The sequence below is a fragment of the Ranitomeya imitator genome, chromosome 4, assembly GCF_032444005.1.
Source record: "Ranitomeya imitator isolate aRanImi1 chromosome 4, aRanImi1.pri, whole genome shotgun sequence".
Lineage (NCBI taxonomy): Eukaryota > Metazoa > Chordata > Amphibia > Anura > Dendrobatidae > Ranitomeya > Ranitomeya imitator.
Genome location: NC_091285.1, coordinates 703746961 through 703762782, shown reverse-complemented (window position 1 = coordinate 703762782; position 15822 = coordinate 703746961). Strand labels below are relative to the sequence as shown.

The window sequence follows — 15822 nt, the reverse complement described above, 5'->3', positions numbered from 1 at the left end:
GCCCTCGCATGGCCAAATTGACGGAAAAATAAAAAAGTTATGGCTCTGGGAATGAGGGGAGTGAAAAACGAACACGGAAAAACGAAAAATCCCAAGGTCATGAAGGGGTTAATATTCTAAGAGCAGCTGCTCCTTTAAGAAAAAACACCTCAGCTCAGATATCTGGATACAGAAACGCCCAGTACACACGGCTTCATGTGCTCTGATCACAAGAGGAAGTAATACCAGTACGGAAGAGAAGGAATGTGAAAGCCGTGGTCGCTGTCAGAGAGAGGTAGAGAATCTTTGAAGTGTCGGTGGAGGGTCTTTTCCCACAAGTTTCAGTGGAGAATCTTTTCCTAGAAGTTTCGGTGAAGGGTCTTTTCCTAGAAGTTTCGGTGAAGGGTCTTTTCCTAGAAGTTTCGGTGAAGGGTCTTTTCCCACAAGTGTCGGTGAAGGGCCTTTTCCCACAAGTTTATCATTTCTCAAGTTTCTAATTTTTATAATACGTTTAGCATTCTTTATGTGACATCATTTACCTTCACTTTCTTTTGGACTCTGCATAAATAAGATGGAGTAACAGGGTCTTCTACCAGGAGAACGAGGAGGCGCCTTTTATTAAACATCATAAAGGTAAGATTATGGAACTTTTGGAACATTCACACTCCACAGAAATGTATGAGTGCTGTGATCAAAGGTCACTGAAGCCAATTAAAAGTGGGATCTGTTCAAAAGAAATTCTACACAAGAAAACATTGGAGAGGCTGCAGCCATAGGAGGATTTCGAAGCCATGCAAGCTGCTCACAGAAGCATCAGCATCATGTGGGTTGGTGGTGTTTTGCTGAAAAATGGCTCCTGGGACACCTTGGAGAAATGGCTGCACCTCTGGTTCTGCCACCAAATCAATCTAACACCGAGGAGATAGTTCACCTGTAATGAAGACTAAAGAGGTCTAAGTATCGTATACTATGCCAACCCAGGCAATAATTTTTGGAGTAGGAACAGCGTGATGTTCCTTCGTGAAGACCTCGTTATGACACTATTCAATTGGTCTCCAGATCAACATCTGGCTATCATTTTCCAACAGACAAAAGCAGGACTCCCCTCTATTCCGGCTTCCTTTGCCGTCTTGCTCTGCACCATGTCACCCTTTGAGAGCAGTGGCGAAAGGTTAACGAAAAACCTGTAACTTTACATCTGGTGTACTTACAATTTATCTTTACCCCAACTAGACAATCCTACAGATGTAAAAGCACACACGACTATGTAGCCTCCACATAGCAGCAGGGCACCACTAATCGTAGAGATTTTTTTTGATTGAGCCAATAAAATTACAACAATCTCAAATCAAGTAAGATACATTTAAATACACTGTAACAGATTACATTTTAATTACCCCACTCCTGCTGTAATTCCATTTTTTTTTCATTTGTGCATCATTAACTTGTCTATCCAGCCTATGACTTCCATAATGCTATCACTTTCCATTCTTCGGTTGCAAGTGCAATGTTGAGGAGTGAATTTTTGTCTTTTGTAAAACTGATACTCTGCTCACGTCTGGGCCTCCTAGTAGAACCAAGAAAAGATCATGCCCATACAAAGGGGAACACCTCAATATATATAAAAAAAATCCAATGCTTTATTGGTAGAAAACGATACACAGCACAAAGAACATTTAAAAAACACTAAAATTGCAAAATATTTAGAATTGAGAGTCCTCGGTGGTTGATACCTTTTAATGGCCATTAGAAGGTATCAACCACCGAGGACTCTCAATTCTAAATATTTTTCTATCTACTGGCTAACACGGTACCAAGATATATATCTTTCCCGTACTAAAATTGCAAACATGCAAAAGGTACCTATACAAAGATCATACCCTGCTATAGGCGTAGTCAATGTCCTTTATCTGCCTATTGTGGTTTGGATATGGTTAAGCTTGACTATTGCCTATTACCTAGGAGCCATTTTTTGCACATTTTGCACATTGTGTATACTATCTGTATTTATTTGCTCTAGGGGATTATTGGTGTGAGCCATCATTGCCTCTATAGCAGGGTATGATCTTTATATAGGTACCTTTTGCATGTTTGCAATTTTAGTGTTTTTAAATACTCTTTGTGCTGTGTATCGTTTTCTACCAATAAAGCATTGAATTTTTTATATATATATATTGAGGTGTTCCCGTTTGTATGGGCATGATCTTTTCTTGGTTCTACTATGTCTCTTTCCAAGCCCATGGTGGACTCTCTTGTTTATAATTGATGTGTAGTGCCCTCCGCTTTCTTTATTACAGATATGGGCCTCCTGTCATAGGTAGTCACTGAGGGTATTTACCATATCCCATTGTTTGCATAGAAAAGCATAATCTCCTGTATTTGCCTGTGCAGTAAAACTTATACTGATACATATAATCCACATGATGGCTTGATGATAGCATAGACTGTACTACCTTTTGGTCTCCAATGGTTGATGTTGTGAATTCTGCTCTTGGGTTCCCTCCAGTGGTTGTAGGTGGGAATGCAGTTGTCTCTGAGTCACAGTCCTGGCCAGGTGTATCTGCTAATTGCTGTTCTGACTGGGATATTTAAGTGTGCAGGATTCATTAGCCCTTTTTTGTTTTTGTATCTGTGGCACACTGTTGTGTGCTTGTTTCAGTTTATTCCTGCTCTGTTTGTAGGATTCACTGGAGTTGCAGATATACGCTCCTACATCGTTAGTTGGATGTAGGAAGCTTTTTGTATATTCTGCTGTGGATTTTTTGAAGGGTTTTAATACTGACCGCACAGAACTCTGTCCTATCCTGTCCTATCTAGCTAGAGTGGCCTCCTGTGCTAAATCCTGTTTTTTCTGCCTGTGTATGTTTTTTCCTCTCCGACTCACCACCAATGTTTGTGGGGGGCTGTCTATCCTTTGGGGATCTGCTCTGAGGCAAGATAGTATTCTGATTTCCATCTTTAGGGGAACTTAGTCCTCCGGCTGTAACGAGGTGTCTAGGTGTGTTAGGTGCACTCCACGGCTACTTCTAGTTGCGGTTTTAAGTTCAGGTTTGCGGTCAGTATAGTAGCCACTTTCTCCAGTGAAAGTTCTCATGCAGCTCCAAGGTCACCGGATCATAACAGGTTGACTTGTGGCCTATAAGTACTGTACATTTAGCATATGCAGTGGGAGTTTTAATGGCTCATGTACCAAATTTATAAAGTGCTTAAAGAGGTTGTCTACTACCTTTCCATTGACAACCTATCCTTAGGATGGGTCATCAATGTCTGTTCAGCCGGGGACCACCACCTGGAACCCTTGTCGATTGTCTGTTATTGGTGTCTGCAGATGCCGGACAGAAGTACTCACTTTGGAGCTGCTCCATCTTTTGATAGTGGCCACTGCAGGGTACTACACATTCACCTCCTATTGATTTGAATAGGAGGTGGATGTGCAATACCAAGCTCCCACCACTACCAGAAGATGGAGTAGCTTGGTAAGTGAGTACATCCAGCTGGTGATTGCCGCCGACACCGATAACAGGTGATCAGCGAAGTTCCTGGGTGTCAGTCCCTGGCCAATCAGACATCGATGACCTATAGATCATCAATGTAAAACTAGTGGACAATATCTTTAAGATACATATTAGCTAAACACATTTCCTTTTTTTCTTGTTCTTTTCATATTTTATTAATAGCTAAATAGAGATGGGCGCACCAAAACAGGAAAGTTCAGCATCCATACCGACTCTTCGGGCACAGACACCGAACACGGACTACACCAGGAATTCCTTGTTATTGTTTGGGTTCAGCTCCCCAAACACCGGGTGTTGGTTGTGCTGTCATGTGCATCATCATCATCACCGCCGGTCAGACAGCTGCAGTTCCCATGCTGTCAAATGACAACATAAGCCTGCAGCTATATTGAAGGTATAAAGTTTACCTCTGGTCACTGGTGTCGGCTGATGGGACTACTGTTCCTATCAGCTGCCACGTACTGCTGCTAAAAACAGTGAGAGCAGGAGCGGTTAATGGGAGTAATCATCAGCTGCTCCTGCCCTGTAAAGAAATAATTAACAAAAAAATGGCGTGGGTTCCCCCTTATGTTTTTGATTACCAACCAGACAAAACTCACAGCTGGGTGTTGCAACCCTTAGCTTTAGCAAGGCTGGTTATCAAAAATAGAGAGGTCCCCACGCTGTATTTTTTAATTATTTCAATAAATAATCTAAAAAAGTGTGGATTCCCCTCATTTTTTACAAACAGCTTTGCTAAAGCAGACAGCTAAGAACTGGTATTCTCAGTCTGGTAAAGGGCCATGGATATTGCACCCCCCAGCTTAAAAATAGTGGCCCACAGCCGCCAAGAAAAGGTGTATCTATTAGATGTGTGAATTCTGGCATTTTGTATGGCTCTTCTTACTTGACCTGTGGTGGTGGCAAGTGGGGTTGATTTCTGTGGGGTTGATGTCACCTTTGTATTGTCAGGTGACAATGAGCCCATGGATTACTAATGGAGAGGCGTCAATAAGACATCTACCGTGTATACTCGAGTATAAGCTAAGATTTTCAGCCCACTTTTTGGGCTGAAAGTGACCCTCTCGGATTATACTCAAGTCATTGTCGGCGGTGGGTGTTGGCGGGGGAGAGGGAGCGGCACCTGTCACATACTCACCTGCTCCTGGTGCGGTCCCTGCATGTCCGATGATCTCCGGGCAGCTCTTCCTGTGTTCAGTTGTCACGTGGTACCGTGATGAATAAAGAAAGTGATGAATATGGATGCATATCATTACTTTAATAAGCGGTACATGACCGCTGAACACAGGAAGATGCCGCCAGCACCCGAAGACCATCTGACAGTGAGAATAAGAGTATAACAGTATCTATAATATAACGCTGGGAGCGTCACTCTGTCCGAAGCCTTTATAGACTGCGCAGGCGCAAGCGCCGGCGCAGTCTGGGCCTCACAGAGTGACGCTCCCGAGAGATCGCGGTATGCGTTCACACTGAACGCACACCGTGATCTCCAACAGAGAAGCAGGGACCGCCAGGAGGGTGAGTATCGGCCATATTCACCTGTCCTGCGTTCCACCGTTGAGCGCCGCCATCTTCCCGGTCTTCGGCCTGTGACTTTCGGTTCAGAGGGCGCGATGACGCGCTTAATGCGCGCCGGCGCCACCCTCTGACTGAACAGTCACAGCCAGGAGACCGGGAAGATGGCGGCGCCCAGCGGTGGAACGCAGGACAGGTGAATATAGTAAGTGCTGGGGGGCCTGAGCTGGCGGCGATACCAGCACCTGACCCCCACAGCGCGCCGGTGTCCCCGCCTGCTCAGGCCCCCGGATGGGTGCAGCACATGACAGGATGGGGACGCAGGATGGGTGCAGCACATGACAGGATGGGGACTCAGGATGGGTGCAGCACATACCAGGATGGGGACGCAGGATGGGTGCAGCACATGACAGGATGGGGACGCAGGATGGGGATGCAGGATGGGTGCAGCACATACCAGGATGGGGACACAGGATGGGTGCAGCACATGACAGGATGGGGGCACAGGATGGGTGCAGCACATGACAGGATGGGGACGCAGGATGGGTGCAGCACATGACAGGATGGGGACGCAGGATGGGTACAGCACATGACAGGATGAGGACACAGGATGGGTGCAGCACATACCAGGATGGGGACGCAGGATGGGTGCAGCACATGACAGGATGGGGACGCAGGATGGGGACGCAGGATGGGTGCAGCACATACCAGGATGGGGACGCAGGATGGGTGCAGCACATGACAGGATGGGGGCGCAGGATGGGTGCAGCACATGACAGGATGGGGACGCAGGATGGGTGCAGCACATGACAGGATGGGGACGCAGGATGGGTGCAGCAAATGACAGGATGGGGACGCAGGATGGATGCAGCACATACCAGGATGGGGACGCATGATGGGTGCAGCACATGACAGGATGGGGACGCAGGATGGGGACGCAGGATGGGGACGCAGGATGGGTGCAGCACATACCAGGATGGGGACACAGGATGGGTGCAGCACATGACAGGATGGGGACGCAGGATGGGTGCAGCACATACAAGGATGGGGACGCAGGATGGGTGCAGCACATGACAGGATGGGGGAGCAGGATAGGTGCAGCACATGACAGGATGGGGACGCAGGATGGGTGCAGCACATGACAGGATGGGGACGCAGGATGGGTGCAGCAAATGACAGGATGGGGACGCAGGATGGATGCAGCACATACCAGGATGGGGACGCAGGATGGGTGCAGCACATGACAGGATGGGGAAGCAGGATGGGGACGCAGGATGGGTGCAGCACATACCAGGATGGGGACACAGGATGGGTGCTGCACATGACAGGATGGGGGCGCAGGATGGGTGCAGCACATGACAGGATGGGGACGCAGGATGGGTGCAGCACATGACAGGATGGGGACGCAGGATGGGTGCAGCACATGACAGGATGGGGACGCAGGATGGGGACGCAGGATGGGTGCAGCACATACCAGGATGGGGGCTGTTATGAACTGGTGATTCAGAAACACAATGGACCTGGTGGTTAAGAGCACACAAAGTGACCTGATAGTTACTAATAACATAGGACGAGCTCTGAGACGTGGGAACTCTGCTGACCGCAATCCCTAATCCTATCATACCACACTAGAGGTAGCCGTGGAGTGCTCCTGACCAGACCTAGGCGCCTCGGGCACAGCCTGAGAAACTAGCTAGCCCTGAAGATAGAAAAATAAGCCTACCTTGCCTCAGAGAAATTCCCCAAAGGAAATGGCAGCCCCCCACATATAATGACTGTGAGTAAAGATGAAAATACAAACACAGAGATGAAATAGGTTTTAGCAAAGTGAGGCCCGACTTACTGAATAGACCGAGGATAGTAAAGATAGCTTTGCGGTCAGCACAAAAACCTACAAACAACCACGCAGAGGGCGCAAAAAGACCCTCCGTACCGACTAACAGCACGGAGGTGCTCCCTCTGTGTCCCAGAGCTTCCAGCAAGCAAGAAAAACCAATATAGCAAGCTGGACAGAAAAAATAGCAAACAAAAGTAACACAAGCAGAACTTAGCTTATGCAGGGCAGACAGGCTGTTGTGAATTCTGTGGCTGAATTCACTCCTGTGGTCACAAGTGGTACTGCAGCTTCTGAGCTTCCTCCCTCAGGTGTTCTGGTGAGCTCGTTGGCTGCTTTGTTATTTAACTCCACCAGATTCTGTCTACCTTGCTCCTTGTCAATGTTCCAGTGTTGGACCTGAGCTTCTGGATCTTTCCTGTGGCCTGCTGCTCTGCTTAGATAAGTGTTTCTTTGCTTTTGTTGCTACTTTTTCTGTCCAGCTTGTCTATTCGTTTTTGCTGGAAGCTCTAAGACGCAAAGGGTGCACCGCCGTGCCGTTAGTTCGGCACGGTGGGTCTTTTTGCCCCCTTTGCGTGGTTTTTTGCTTTAGGGTTTTTTGTAGACTGCAAAGTTCTCTTTGCTATCCTCGCTCTATCTAGAATATCGGGCCTCACTTTGCTGAATCTATTTCATCCCTACGTTTGTCTTTTCATCTTGCTAACAGTCATTATATGTGGGGGGCTGCCTTTTCCTTTGGGGTATTTCTCTGAGGCAAGTCAGGCTTGTTTTTTTATCTTCAGGCTAGTCAGCTCCTCAGGCTGTGCCGAGTTGCATAGGTAGTGACAGGCGCAATCCACAGCTGCCTTTAGTTGTGTTTAGGATAGGTTCAGGTATTGCGGTCTACAGAGATTCCACGTCTCAGAGCTCGTTCTATTGTTTTTGGGTTATTATCAAATCACTGTATGTGCTCTGATTGCTGGCACACTGTGTCACTGGATTGCCTTCATAACAACAGGCCACAAGACGATCCAGGAGAGAGCAAGACCAATACTGGAACATTGACTGGAGGCAAGGAACAAAGAACTAGGTGGAGTTAAATAGAGCAGCACCTAACGACTTAACCTCGTCACCTGAGGAAGGAAACTCAGAAGCCGCAGCCCCACTCACATCCACCAGAGGAAGCTCATAGACAGAACCAGCCGAAGTACCACCCATGACCACAGGAGGGAGCTTGACCACAGAATTCATAACAGGGGGTGCAGGATGGGTGCAGCACATGACAGGATGGGGACGCAGGATGGGTGCAGCACATGACAGGATTGGGACGCAGGATGGGTGCAGCACATGACAGGATGGGGACGCAGGATGGAGCAGCACATGACAGGATGGGGACGCAGGATGGGTGCAGCACATGACAGGATGGGGACGCAGGATGGAGCAGCACATGACAGGATGGGGGCGCAGGATGGGTGCAGCACATACCAGGATGGGGACACAGGATGGGTGCTGCACATGACAGGATGGGGGCGCAGGATGGGTGCAGCACATGACAGGATGGGGACGCAGGATGGGTGCAGCACATGACAGGATGGGGACGCAGGATGGGTGCAGCACATGACAGGATGGGAACGCAGGATGGGGACGCAGGATGGGTGCAGCACATACCAGGATGGGGGCTGTTATGAACTGGTGATTCAGAAACACAATGAATCTGGTGGTTAAGAGCACACAAAGTGACCTGATAGTTACTAATAGGGTTGAGCGAAACGGGTCGAACATTTTCAAAAGTCGCCAACTTTTGACAAAGTCGGGTTTCATGAAACCCGATCCGACCCCTGTGCGGGGTCGGCCATGCGGTACGCGACTTTCGCGCCAAAGTCGCGTTTCAATGACGCGAAAAGCGCCATTTCTCAGCCAATGAAGGTAAACGCAGAGTGTGGGCAGCGTGATGACATAGGTCCTGGTCCCCACCATCTTAGAGAAGGGCATTGCAGTGATTGGCTTGCTGTCCACAGCGTCACAGGGGCTATAAAGGGGCGTTCCCGCCGACCGCCATGTTACTGCTGCTGATCTGAGCCTAGGGAGAGGTTGCTGCCGCTTCGTCAGAAGCAGGGATAGCGTTAGGCAGGGTCCATTAACCACCAAACCACTTGTGCTGTAGCGATTTCCACTGCCCAACACCACCTTCGGTGTGCAGGGACAGTGGAAGCTACATTTTTTTTTTCCCCTCAGCGCTGTAGCTCATTGGGCTGCCCTAGAAGGCTCCCTGATAGCTGCATTGCTGTGTGTACGCCGCTGTGCAAACCAACTGCTTTTTTCAAAGCACAAATCCTCTTGTTCCTTCCTTTCTGCACAGCTATCTTGTTTGTTTGTCCACACTTTTTATTTAATTTGTGCATCAGTCCACTCCTTATTGCTGCCTGCCATACCTGGCTGAGATTACTGCAGGGAGATAGTAATTGAAGGACAGTTGCTTTTTTTTTTTTTTTTGTGGGAGATTAAGATTGGCATTTCTACTAGAGTGCCATCCCTGTCTGTGTCATCTCTCACTCAGTGGGCCATAGAAAGCCTATTTATTTTTTTGCTTGATTTGGGTTCTAAAATCTACCTGAAAAAATCACTACATCAATCAGTGGGAGAAAAATATTGGCCTCAGGGCTTGTGTGCCACTCCTTACTCCTGTGTGTGCCATCTCTCAGTGGGCCCTAGAAAGCCGATTTTTTGTTTTATTTGTTTTCTAAATTCTCCCTGAAAAAATCATTTTATTTTATTTGGTTTCTAAATTATTCCTGAAAAAAAATCATTTTTTTTTGTATTTTTTTTTTCTAAAGTCTCCCTGAAAAAAAAAAAAAAAATCAAATCAGTGGGAGATTAATATTGCCCTTTCTGCTTGTGTGCCAGTCTTGACTCCTGGGTGTGCCATCTCTCTCTCTCCAATTGTGGGCCATAGAAAGCCTATTAATTTTTTTGCTTGATTTGGGTTCCAAAATCTACCTGAAAAAATCACTAAATCAATCAGTGGGAGATAAATATTGGCCTCAGGGCTTGTGTGCCACTCCTTACTCCTGTGTGTGCCATCTCTCAGTGGGCCATAGAAAGCCTATTTATTTTTTTGCTTGATTTGGGTTCCAAAATCTACCTGAAAAAATCAATAAATCAATCAGTGGGAGATTAATATTGGCCTTTGGGCTTGTGTGCCAGTCCTAAGCGTGCCATCTCTCTCTCTCAGATAGTGGGCCATAGAAAGCCTATTTATTATTTTTTTTTATTGGGTTTATAAATTTTCCCTGGAAAAAGAAAAAAGTGGTAGATTAATATTGGCCTCTGGGCTTGTGTGCCAGTCCTAAGCGTGCCATCTCTCTCACAAATAGTGGGCCATAGAAAGCCTATTTATTTTTTTGGTTGATTTGGGTTCTAAATTCTACCTGAAAAAATCAATAAATCAATCAGTGGGAGATAAATATTGGCCTCTGGGCTTGTGTGCCACTCCTGACTCCTGTGTGCGTCCTCTCTCACTCAGTGGGCACTAGAAAGCCTATTTTTTGTTTTATTTGTTTTCTAAATTCTCCCTGAAAAAATCATTTTATTTTATTTGGCTTCTAAATTATTCCTGAAAAACATCATTTTTTTTGTATTTTTTTTTCTAAAGTCTTCCTGAAAAAAAAACAAAAAAAACAAATCAGTGGGGGATTAATATTGCCCTTTCTGCTTGTGTGCCAGTCTTGACTCCTGGGTGTGCCATCTCTCTCTCTCCAATTGTGGGCCATAGAAAGCCTATTATTTTTTTGCTTGATTTGGGTTCCAAAATCTACCTGAAAAAATCACTAAATCAATCAGTGGGAGATAAATATTGGCCTCTGGGCTTGTGTGCCACTCCTGACTCCTGTGTGCGTCCTCTCTCACTCAGTGGGCCCTACAAAGCCTATTTTTTTTTAATTTGTTTTCTAAATTCTCCCTGAAACAATCATTTTATTTTATTTTGTTTCTAAATTCTTCCTTAAAAAATCATTTTTTTTTTTTTTTTTCTAAAGTCTCCTTTTAAAAAATAAAAACACAAATCAGTGGGAGATTAATATTTACATTTGCGCTTCAGTGACAGTCCTGCGTGTGTGGCATCTCTCTCATTTGTTGCCACCAACAACAGAGTGTGTAACATTGTGCCTGATTTTCGTTGTGGTCTCACCCACCTGTAAAGGGGTAGCTAAATCATACTGAAGTTATAGCTCACCGTGTAAGTTGTGTGACTGCAACAAATACCGTTAGTTTGGTAATGTTTTTAAAACAATGAGGAAGTCTGGTGGAAGAGGTCGTGGCCGGGGGCGTTCATTGTCAGCTGGTAATGAGGGTAGTGGTAGTGGTGGAGCATCAGGTGGTTGTGGGAAAAAAAATATTGCACCTAAGTCTGGAGCTGTGGAGCCAGGTTCGTCGTCTGGCTACACAAGGCCTCGAACGCTCCCTTTTCTGGGAGTAGGAAAACCGCTTTTAAAGCCGGAGCAGCAAGAGCAAGTTTTGGCTTATCTTGCTGACTCAGCCTCTAGCTCTTTTGCTTCCTCTCGTGAAACTGGTAAAAGTAAAAGCAGCGCGTCGTTAGTGGATGTTCACGGTCAGGGACAAGTCGCTTCCTTGTCCTCTTCAGCAAAAACAACAACAGAGAAGAATGCAGCAGGCGACACAATGGGTTACTCCATGGAGCTCTTTACACATACCGTCCCTGGCTTAGAAAGTGAAGCAGTTAACAGTCCATGCCCATTACAAGTTGAATCTGACATGGAGTGCACTGATGCACAGCCACAGCCAGACTACTATGCTGGTCCTTTGACTCAGACCACAACATTGCCCTCGCAGGGTGCTGATCAAGAATCAGACCCTGATGAGACTATGTTGCCCCATCACGAACGCTATACCACCGACCGACAAGGTGACACAGACGAAGTTGCACACGAGCTACAAGAAGAGGTAATAGATGACCCAGTTCTTGACCCCGATTGGCAGCCATTGGGGGAACAGGGTGCAGGCGGCAGCAGTTCTGAAGCGGAGGAGGAGGGGCCGCAGCAGGCATCAACATCGCAACAGGTTTCATCTGCCGGGCCCGTACCTTGCCCAAAACGCGTGGCAAAGTCAAAACCTGTTGGAGGACAGCGTGGCCATCCGGTTAAAGCTCAGTCTGCAATGCCTGAAAAGGTATCCGATGCTAGAAAGAGTGCAGTCTGGCATTTTTTTAAACAACATCCAATTGATCAGCGCAAAGTCATCTGTCAAAAATGTTCAACTACCTTAAGCAGAGGGCAGAATCTGAAAAGTCTCAATACAAGTTGCATGCATAGACATTTAACCACCATGCATTTGCAAGCTTGGACTAACTACCAAACGTCCCTTAAGGTTGTAGCACCCTCGGCCAATGAAGCTAGTCATCAACGCAACATCCCTTCCGGCAGTGTAGGGCCACCATTTTCTGCACCACCTGCAGTATCTGTGCAGGTTTCTTTGCCAGGCCAAAGAAGTCAGGGTCAGGGAATCACCAGTTTCGTAGTAGGAAACACTGCATCTAGGGCACCGGCGGCAACAATACCATCTCCCACCGTCTCTCAGTCTGCCATGTCCACCGGCACCCCCGCTAGTTCCACGATCTCCAGCTCTCCAGTCCAGCTCACCCTACATGAGACTATGGTTAGAAAAAGGAAGTACTTAGCCTCGCATCCGCGTACACAGGGTTTGAACGCACACAGAGCTAGACTAATCTCGTTAGAGATGATGCCCTACCGGTTAGTTGAAAGCGAAGCTTTCAAAGCCCTGATGGACTACGCTGTACCACGCTACGAGCTACCCAGTCGACACTTTTTTTCCAGAAAAGCCATCCCAGCCCTCCACCAGCATGTTAAAGAGCACATCGTCCATGCACTCAGGCAATCTGTGAGCACAAAGGTGCACCTGACAACAGATGCATGGACCAGTAGGCATGGCCAGGGACGTTACGTGTCCATCATGGCACACTGGGTAAATGTGGTGGATGCAGGGTCCACAGGGGACAGCAAGTTTGGGACAGTTCTGCCTAGCCCACGGTCTAGGAAACAGTTGGCTGTAGCCATTCGCACCCCCTCCTCCTCCTCCTCGTCCTCCTGCAGAAGCGAGACCTCGTCCACAGACCGCAGTCGCACAACCACTCCATCCGCAGCTGCCACTGTTGCATACCAGGTCTCCCATTATGGGGCAGCTACTGGCAAACGTCAGCAGGCTGTATTGGCTATGAAGTGTTTGGGCGACAACAGACACACCGCTGAAGTTCTGTCCGAGTTCTTGCAGAAAGAAACGCAGTCGTGGCTGGTCACTGTAGATCTTGAGGCAGGCAAGGTAGTGAGTGATAACGGAAGGAATTTCATGGCTGCCATCTCCATTTCCCAACTGAAACACATTCCTTGCCTGGCTCACACCTTAAACCTGGTGGTGCAGTGCTTCCTGAAAAGTTATCCGGGGTTATCCGACCTGCTCCTCAAAGTGCGTGGACTTTGCTCACATATCCGCCGTTCGCCCGTACACTCCAGCCGTATGCAGACCTATCAGCGTACTTTGAACCTTCCCCAGCATCGCCTAATCATAGACATTGCAACAAGGTGGAACTCAACACTGCACATGCTTCAGAGACTGTGCGAACAGAGGCGGGCTGTTATGTTTTTGTGGGAGGATACACATACACGGGCAGGCAATAGGATGGCAGACATGGAGTTGTCAGGTGTGCAGTGGTCGAAGATTCAAGACATGTGTCAAGTCCTTCAGTGTTTTGAGGAATGCACACGGCTGGTTAGTGCAGACAACGCCATAATAAGCATGAGCATCCCCCTAATGCGTCTGCTGATGCAAAGTTTGACGCACATAAAGGATCAGGCGTCTGCAGCTGAGGAAGAGGAAAGCCTTGATGACTGTCAGCCATTGTCTGGCCAGGGCAGTGTACAGGACGAGGTAGCGGGCGAAGAGGAGGAGGAGGACGAGGAGGATGATGGGGATGATTATATTTTTAATGAGGAAGCTTTTCCGGGGCCAGTGGAAATTGTTGGCGCGGCAAGGCCGGGTTCTGGTTTTTGGAGGGACACAAGTGACGTGGATTTGCCTGAAACTGCCCCTCAACCAAGCACAACCACAGATTTGAGAACTTGAACTTTGGCCCACATGGCGGATTATGCCTTACGTATCCTCAAAAGGGACACACGCATAACAAAAATGATGAACGATGACGATTACTGGTTGGCCTGCCTCCTTGATCCTCGCTATAAAGGCAAATTGCAATATATAATGCCACATGAGAACTTGGAACTAATATTAGCAACCAAACAATCAACTCTTGTTGACCGTTTGCTTCTGGCATTCCCTGCACACAGCGCCCGTGATCGTTCTAACACGAGCTGCAGGGGCCAGCAGACCAGAGGTGTTAGAGGGGCAGAAATCAGAAGTGTCGTTGGCCAGAGGGGTTTTCTGACCAGGTTGTGGAGTGATTTTGCTATGACCGCAGACAGGACAGGTACTGCAGCATCAATTCAAAGTGACAGGAGACAACATTTGTCCAGTATGGTTACTAACTATTTTTCATCCCTTATCGACGTTCTCCCTCAACCGTCATTCCCATTTGATTACTGGGCATCAAAATTAGACACCTGGCCAGAATTGGCAGAATATGCTTGCCCGGCAGCTAGTGTCCTATCAGAAAGAGTATTCAGTGCTGCAGGTTCAATACTAACAGAAAAAAGGACTCGTCTGGCTACCCAAAATGTAGATGATCTAACCTTCATTAAAATGAACCACAACTGGATTTCGAAATCTTTTGCCCCACCTTGCCCGACTGACACCTAGCTTTCCTATGTAAAGGTCTTGCCTGTGGACTATTCTGAACGACTTTTCCAATCTCGTAATTTGCAGCACCTGATTGTCCAGCATCCGACATGTTAACACCTCCCTAAATGGCCAAAGTCCCCACACGGGGCCGTGGTATCGCCACTTGGCGCCAGCACCCGTGAGAGTACTGTTTGTCTGAAGAGGTGGGTGTGCCCGCTTTTGGTCGACGGCACTGCCACTAGGTCCCTCATAGTACAATAAAGTGTCTGGCGGTGGTGGTGCGCACCCAACGTCAGACACACCGTTGTAATATGAGGGGCCCTGGGCCTGTACCGCCGGCCACAAGACAGTCTTCCCCCCCAGGTCAAACAGTGCTCTACCACTTGCAAAATTTTCTCTCACAGCTCCACCAATGTTTAGTCTATGCGCTGACATCCTTCAATGCCTGGCACTGTCAATACCATTGTATTGACATTTTTCTTATGTTAGGCCTTCGAAGCCTGTCTGCGGTCACTCCTTCCACCAGGCCTCCACTGACCTGTCTACTGCTGCCCGGGTTCCCCTGGAACCAATTTTAAATTGCCTACAGCCAGCCCAATTTATTATGTTAGGGCTTCGAAGCCTGTCTGCGGTCCCTCCTTCCACTAGGCCTCCACTGACCTGTCTACTGCTGCCCGGGTTCCCCTGGAACCAATTTTAAATTGCCTACAGCCAGCCCAATTTATTATGTTAGGGCTTCGAAGCCTGTCTGCGGTCCCTCCTTCCACTAGGCCTCCACTGACCTGTCTACTGCCGCCCGTGTTCCCCTGGAACCAATTGTAAATTGCCTACAGCCAGCCCAATTTATTATGTTAGGGCTTCGAAGCCTGTCTGCGGTCCCTCCTTCCACTAGGCCTCCACTGACCTGTCTACTGCTGCCCGGGTTCCCCTGGAACCAATTTTAAATTGCCTACAGCCAGCCCAATTTATTATGTTAGGGCTTCGAAGCCTGTCTGCGGTCCCTCCTTCCACTAGGCCTCCACTGACCTGTCTACTGCTGCCCGGGTTCCCCTGGAACCAATTTTAACCCCTTAATGACCGCCAATACGTCTTTTAACTGACCTTAGATATAAGAGAATAGTATCCCCATACAGATGACAATCCATCATCTGTCGGCTGTACACTGTAGCTGACAAC

General features: G+C 47.7%; 1 protein-coding gene across 1 annotated transcript in view; it reads left to right on the top strand.

Annotated features, from left to right (window-relative positions):
- The first annotated feature begins 229 nt into the window (after positions 1-229).
- Positions 230-15822, top strand: part of LOC138677399 (uncharacterized) — a 628383-nt gene continuing 612790 nt past the window's right edge. Inside the window, exon 1 of the mRNA XM_069767493.1 lies at positions 230-274. The gene's annotated coding sequence lies outside the window, so the exon portion shown is untranslated. The remainder of the gene's footprint in view (positions 275-15822) is intronic.